Here is a 6,048-nt window from a genome sequence, read left to right on the forward strand (position 1 = left end):
CTAGGAATAAAGTCGCGAACGTGCTTCTCCGAGGGGGGCTGTGGGTGCAGCTAGGCTTCTCTGTGCTGAACCTGCAGCTCCCAAAATCACTTGTGCCCGGTCCCGCTGATACCGGAAGGGTCTCGCCCAGCGTCCCGGGCTGGGCGCCCTGGCGTCTCCCTCCACATCACGTCGGCCCCCAGACAACCGAGTCCTGGTCCCCGAACACAGCTTGACCAGGATACACGGGCTGCCCCAGAACAGGGACACCTGAGTCACCGCTGCAAACCCACGGCATTCCCCAGACCTATGTCCCACCCAGACTTGCCTCCTGGGAATGCGAATATTTACATGACCGAGGGGGCTCTTTCACTCCCCCGACTCCTGCGCGTTCAAGACAGTCCCCTACAGTCCCCAGCCCAGCCCCACCCCGACGCCCGGGCATCTGGGACACGGAACGTTGGGCGTACACAACTCACATGACTTTCGTGCACAGCAAGAAAGGATGGCGTTTATCCAAAAGCTGCAGAACACGAACACAGCGTTTTCCACAAACAAAACCAAGCCCTGGAAACGCCATGCCCCCACCAACCAGCCGTTTTTTCCAACTCTGTGTTTTACCCCAAGGCGAACGGTCAGAACAAATGCTTTGCATCAGGAACAAGGCATTTGCCGCAGGCATCCCACGCCTTCCAGCTGGAATCATCCGGCAAAACAGGGCTGAGTTTGAAATGTGACCCAGAACCAGGCAGAGAACCCCGTCAGCCCGGGGCTCCGAACCGGCCCTCTGTCCCGTGTGCCTTCTCCAAGACCTCGCTCCCGTGCGTTCCCTTCCAGCCCGGCAACTTAAAGCCACTTACTCCCTACAAGCTCCTGGGGAAGGAGATTTGGAAACCAAGCTGACCTCCATCCAGCCCGGCGCCCACCCGGCTCTCCCTCGGGGCAAACCGGGTCTCACCTTGGACGCACAGCACAAAGCCCAGCACCGCGACCCAGAACAGTCCCCAGCGCCTCTCCATGGCTGTCGCCAGTCGGAAGGAGCCCCCGTGGAGGCCGCAGCCCGGAGGCTTGTGAGATCCGGCCTCCCGGACCGCACCCCACCCTCGATGTGTCGACTTCCTGTCTCCCAGCTTGGAAGGCACAGAGGCGATGTTTCAAGCGGAAAGTATGAACCCAACGGCAGTCCCGCGGCCAGAAGCTAATGGGCCGCGCGAGCTCAGACGCCGAACCCCGCAGCCCGGAGCCCGTGTGCAGCCCGGAGCCCAGAGCCCGTGTGCAGCCCGGAGCCCGTGAGACCAGCAAGGGCTCGCACGCCTAGGACACACCCGGAGCCAGCCTCCCGCCCTCCGTCAGGGCTGGAAACGGGCATCGCCAGGCCTGGGAGGTTCAGCTACATCAAAGGCCCGCACCCCGGGCACTGGGAGGACGCTCCCTACACAGGGACGGATGGATTCCAGGCTTTCTGCTTCCGGGGAGGGGGAGGGGGAGAGGGAGGGGAGGGGGAGGGGGCGGAGGGGGGCATCACAGGAGCTCCCGCATTCGTTCCACAAATACCGTGTGCACGCACACGGGTTCTGAGCCGGGCACCCGTGCGCTGCCAGGTGCTGGATGAGGATAACAGGGCGGAAGGGACACAGGAAGTGGAACCAGAGGAGGGCGGTGTGACAGTGCAGGCCACGGGGACACCCACCGGGCTGCTAGGGGCGCGGGCAGGGTCTGAACGCAGAGGGGCATCCCAAGAGGCTTCGCAAGGGGGCGGCAGGCTGCAAATGACCTCTCTCCGCGGGGAGAGAGGCCTCGGGAGAACCCAGCCTGTGCCTGGATCTCAGGCTTCAAAGCACCTCTCCGGGCCCAGAAGCCGACTCTCCTGATGGGTCCTACTTTTTGTTTTGTTTTGTTTTTTATTTTCCTGTGATTGTTTTTTCCTATTTTCCCAGAGTCGATGCCGTGTTTCCCCTGAGGCTGTATGATTCTTCTGTGTCGCTTGGCCACACCACCCTGCAGGCCGCCCGTCTCAGCGGGAACAAAAGTTACCATTTCCCAAACGCTCTGAACCCGTCTCCTAAATGGCGTGAGTGCACGGGAAAAGAAACTAATCATCATCATCATCATCATCATCATCATCAAGCCTGGTTGTGAAAGCTGTTTGTAAATGGCGGCCCCCCCCCCCCCGCCAAAAAAAAAACTGAATTTGGGCCAAACACATGGAAAAGGGGAAATGAACCTCGATGTATTTTGCATTTTTTTTTCCTGGCATCTAGCAATGTGTGCATGTGTCGGGAACGTGTTTTCTGTGTCCGCGGAACATCCTTATAAAACAGATGCGTTTGGGGGTGCACACAGGTGTGTGTGTGAGCTAGAGACGGAGGGGAACAGAGACAGAGACAGAGACAGAGACAGAGAGATGCTTTAAGGAAACCTCCGAGTCCCCAGTCATTGGCGTGGAGCCTGGAGCCTGTTTCCGATTCTGTGTCTCCCTCTCTCTCTGCCCCTCCCCCGTTCATGCTCTGTCTCTCTCTGTCCCAAAAATAAATAAACGTTAAAAAAAAAAAAATTTTTTTTTTAAAAAAGTGTATAATCAGGGGCGCCTGGTCGGTTAAGCGTCCGACTTGGGCTCAGGTCATGATCTCGATCGAGGTCTGTGAGTTCGAGCCCCGCGTCAGGCTCTGTGCTGACAGCTCAGAGCCTGGAGCCTGCTTTGGATTCTGTGTTTCCCTCTCTCTCTGCCCGTCCCTGCTCACACACACTCTCTCTCTCTCAAAAATAAACATTAAAATAAAATAAAATTAAATTAAATTAAATTAAATTAAACAAAATAAAATAAAATAATAAAACTACGTTCAGTGACAGAAGCCAGACTCCAGGCAAATCCATAGGCAGAAAGGAGATCGGTGGTTTCTGGGGGTTTATGGGAAGTGTGCACAGGTGAATTGTGGTTCCCCCCAAAGCACCACCCCCAAATCATCTCCTGGAGTCGTAACTTGTAACTCTGCAGAGTGTGACCATCTTTGCAAATAGGCTTGGTGCCTACGTAATCAGGTGTCTTCATGTGAGGTCACCCTGGGCCCAGCTGAGACAAGACCCCCATATGCCCGGTGGTCCCTATAAAAAGGGAGAAATTCGCACACAGACAGGCACACAGGGAGAAGGCCGTGTAGACACAGAGGCAGAGGCGGGACATGCCAAGGGACGCCCAGGATCGCCCGCAGCCCCCAGAAGCTGGGACACACACACAGAACGGCCTGTCCCCTGGAGCCTCCGGGAGGAACCACCCTCTGCCCCGCCTGGATCTCGGACTTCTGGTCTCCAGCACCGAGAGACAACACGCTCCTGTGGTTTAAGCCGCCTCGTCTGTGGGGATGTGTTACGGCCGCCCCAGGAAACCCGTACATGATGGTTTCCTTTGGGGGTGACAAAAATATCTTGGGAGCAGACAGAGGCATCTGCAGTCCGAGTATCATGAGCACAGTGCATGCAAGGCAGGCCCGAGCGTCTTTGCTTCCGTCGTGGGTCCTTCGCGGGAGATGACCTCCCAGCACGACCCCATCTCAACCCAGTGAGTGTGGTTAAGGGGGGTCACTGGAGCCTCTCTGCAAGCCGCTGCAGAAACCCCTCGATTTGGCCACTATGGGGGGGAGGGGAGGCAGCCACCGGCAGGAAAACGGGAGGCGTGTGCACCCGTCCAATGTTACTTACGGACCCTAAAACTCCAGTGTGGCAGAATTCTCACGCGCCATAATATAGGACTCTTCTCAGAGATTTTCAAACCACCTGCGGTTATAAAAGCCATTCTCAGATGGCAGGTGGGATTTGGACACTGGGCAGCAGGCTGGTGACGGTCACACTGTGGCGTCCTGGGAGGCACATGGTCTGCTGAACCCCGTTTTTCGGAGGCGCAGAGTGACCACATAACGTGTCCCCACTCCCAGGACGACGCTCCCACCCCACCTGCTGGAGATCAGAGGGAACACACACGGGTACCTGCACAGACGCAGCTGACAAGGCAGGTTCCTGTCCTCTGCACCCAAAACACGGAGAATCCACACGCATTTCCACGTTCAGGGAGCTTTTTCAGAAAGAAAAGCTTCCGTCCGCTGGAAAAAAAAAAAAAAAGCAGAAATGATACAGACACCACCCTGGTCACACACGGCAACAGAATGGGAGACTGGTCACCGAATCCAGGAAGGCTGAGAACACAGAAATATCACGGGGACATTAAAAAACAAAACACTTCAAAAACCCTTGAGTTGACAAAAAAAAAAAAAAAAAAAAAACAAAAACAAAAAAAAAAAACGGGAAATGGTGACTCTCTGGAAAATACAAATAATGAGAAGATTCCGAGTCCACAGTTGAGCCCGGAGGAAATGATAGATCTGGGTTATTTACAATATTCAATAAGAAAGGACGGGGAATCAGGGAAATTAAGAGTTCGACTCAAGGGGTGTCCGTGTGCAAGAACCTAGAAACCCAGAGAAAGCCAATGACAAGGGCCATGAATTAAAAACACAGAAATGGCAAAGATAATCATCATCCAACCATTATTTCAGAACCGAAACAGGTGACACAGAGAGGATACAAAATCATGGGATGTAGAGTTCCCCACAGACCTGGAGAATGTTGAACAAATTATAAGGAAATTCTTTGCTCAAATCTGTATGGAGGCATGTTTTCTTTTTAATGTCTATTTATTTTTGAGAGAGGCTCCAGCCCCAGGTCGGGCTCTGTGCCGACAGCTCACAGCCTGAAGCCTGCTTGGGATTCTTTGTCTCCCTCTCTCTCTGCCCCTCCTCCACTCATGTTCTATGTCTCTCTCAAAAATAAACATTAGAAAAAAAAATTTTAGGTTTTTAAAAAGCTTCACAACAAAAACGGCACTATCTTTAATATGTAAAGAGTTCCCACGAATCAATAACAGCAGGGCCAATAATGCATATAAAAACGGGCAACGGGCATCTCAAACGGGTCCCCCAGAAATGGCCGTATAAGTGATTTTTCCATACACACATTCCCAATCTCACCTGTGTTAAGAGAACTGCAAGGTAAAACCGTTGATTTCATACCGTGTTTTCAACTAACAGTGGCAAGGACCCATAAAGCCAGGAGGGTTTTTGGAAGATATCTGAGACATCACTGAGAATATCATGGATTGGCACAGCCTATATGGAGGACAATCAGGCAACTCTCATCAACAATTTCACACACACAGCCTTCTAGCAACGCCAACCACAGACATTTCTTTTTATGTCCGTGCAACCTTGACGTGAACCTATAATGTATTTCTTTTTTTTTTTTTTCAACGTTTATTTATTTTTGGGACAGAGAGAGACAGAGCATGAACGGGGGAGAGGCAGAGAGAGAGGGAGACACAGAATTGGAAACAGGCTCCAGGCTCTGAGCCATCAGCCCAGAGCCCGACGTGGGGCTCGAACTCACGGACCGCGAGATCGTGACCTGGCTGAAGTCGGACGCTTAACCGACTGCGCCACCCAGGCGCCCCAGACGTGAACCTATAATGAAACGCACCTGGTGTGAACCTGAATCTGGAAAGATGTGGACCCACCTTCCAGGAAAAAACAAGCCTCGTGGACATCTCTCTTACATGTATACATTTATTTATGAATGAGTCACCCACAGCTCCCCTCTACTCTCCTGTAAGGAGACATTTATGCTTATAGTAGGACTGCAATGCTTGTAAAAACATCAATGTTATTCACAGAGTCACAAAACGATTTTATGCACTTTTTTCTTACTGTAAAGTGAGTCTATGCGCACAGTCTGATGCTGAAGGCTCGTTCGGGAAGAATGTGGATACCTGTGTGCTGCGTTTGTAAACCTAGGTGTTGTGTGTTAGCCCTGGGACCCAGCCGTGTTGGATAACCCAGCCCTCAGCCCCCTGACAGCTGGTCTACCCCAACACTTGAGATGTGTGTGTTAGGTCCTCTGGACTCCACACGGCCATGTTCACTTCCGCACATACCTGAGCCACGGAAAAACAGAACATCAGAACTTCTGCACCGGATGTGATTAATCTCGATGAAGCCTTCCCAAGAGTATAGACAAGCATGCAAG

General features: G+C 52.8%; 2 long non-coding RNA genes across 2 annotated transcripts; both read right to left on the reverse strand.

Moving 5' to 3' along the window:
* Positions 1–1,863: 1,863 nt before the first annotated feature.
* Positions 1,864–4,235, reverse strand: LOC121024661 (uncharacterized). Its single transcript, XR_005787782.1, has 2 exons — positions 3,961–4,235; positions 1,864–2,041 (listed from the first exon to the last, which is right to left on the reverse strand). It is a non-coding gene; the product is annotated as an uncharacterized LOC121024661 (long non-coding RNA).
* Positions 4,236–4,835: 600 nt separating this feature from the next.
* Positions 4,836–6,042, reverse strand: LOC121024662 (uncharacterized). Its single transcript, XR_005787783.1, has 2 exons — positions 5,487–6,042; positions 4,836–5,245 (listed from the first exon to the last, which is right to left on the reverse strand). It is a non-coding gene; the product is annotated as an uncharacterized LOC121024662 (long non-coding RNA).
* Positions 6,043–6,048: the final 6 nt, after the last annotated feature.

Source organism: Herpailurus yagouaroundi, unplaced genomic scaffold, assembly GCF_014898765.1.
Source record: "Herpailurus yagouaroundi ecotype Mexico unplaced genomic scaffold, PumYag 66678, whole genome shotgun sequence".
Lineage (NCBI taxonomy): Eukaryota > Metazoa > Chordata > Mammalia > Carnivora > Felidae > Herpailurus > Herpailurus yagouaroundi.